General features: G+C 58.5%; 1 protein-coding gene across 1 annotated transcript in view; it reads left to right on the top strand.

Annotated features, from left to right (window-relative positions):
• Positions 1–150: 150 nt before the first annotated feature.
• Positions 151–1047, top strand: part of LOC111827311 (nucleolin-like) — a 4634-nt gene continuing 3737 nt past the window's right edge. Inside the window, exon 1 of the mRNA XM_023759169.1 lies at positions 151–447. The gene's annotated coding sequence lies outside the window, so the exon portion shown is untranslated. The remainder of the gene's footprint in view (positions 448–1047) is intronic.

The following is a 1047-nucleotide window of genomic DNA, read 5'->3' as shown; positions in this document are numbered from 1 at the left end:
CGACCTGGGCCAGCCCACTCCAGGCCCCGCCCCACGACGTCCGCGATTGGCTGATGGAATGAGCGCAAACTCCGGTTGGTTGAAATGGAGTGACGAAGGCACAGTCGTCGACTTTCCAAAGATGAGCTTTCGCCTCAGGCTCGAACTCTAGCCGGTAGCGAAACGTCCGCGCCGGAGTCTTCATTACCAGCGGCCCCTTGGCGTTGTTCGGGTCCTCTGGGCTCGTCTGCCCCCCTCACCCGCCACACACCCACCGTGTAACCCACAAAGATAAGGGGCCTTCCTCCGTAAGCACGAACGTCCAGGCCCGTTTTCTGAGGAACGCGCGCAGGGTGCCGCTAGGAGGAGGGTGTGCGCGCCGTCCGGGCGCATTCGAGGGCGTCCTGCTGCGGGAAGTCTCGCGTGATTAGCGCGGAGGTCTTGCGGTTTGGGGTTCTTGGTGGCGAGGTGAAGAGCGGCGGCGGGTGTTGCGGGTGGTTGATGCAGCGGGAGAGCCTTCGGGACTGAGCGTGGGGAGGGGGCGCTGGGCCTTGGGGTGGACAGATGAGGCCAAACTCCTGGGACAGGCGGGAGCCGGGCACGTGCCTTGGGTGGCCCGCCACGTGGGCCGGGCCACGCAGGTCATTCCTCGAGGTGGCGAGCAGCCGGGTTTCTTCATTTTTTAAATCTAGTTAGGTTAAGAGGTGATCTTTAAAGTTGCCCTAATTTAAATTCAGAGGAGAGGGGTGGGATAAGGTGCCACAGTTTACCGAAGGCTTTTTAAAGTTTTTTATTTTTTTTATTTTATTGATTTCAGAGAGGAAGGGAGAGGGAGAGAGAGAAGCATCATTGATGAGAGAGAATCATTGATCAGCTGCCTCCTGCACGTCCCCACTGGGGATCGAGCCTGTAACCCAGGCATGTGCCCTGACCTGGAATCCGGTGGAGGACCATTCAGTCTGCAGAACGAGGCTCTGTCCACTGAGCCAAACCGGCTAGGGCTGGAAGTATCATTTTTCACCACAAGTGTGCTATCCCTGACCGGTTTGGCTCAGTGGACACAGCGTC

This window comes from Myotis lucifugus, unplaced genomic scaffold (genome assembly GCF_000147115.1).
Source record: "Myotis lucifugus unplaced genomic scaffold, Myoluc2.0 scaffold_3, whole genome shotgun sequence".
Taxonomy (NCBI): Eukaryota; Metazoa; Chordata; class Mammalia; order Chiroptera; family Vespertilionidae; genus Myotis; species Myotis lucifugus.
Note: the sequence above shows the minus strand (reverse complement) of the source record. Positions and strands in the feature narration are given on the sequence as shown.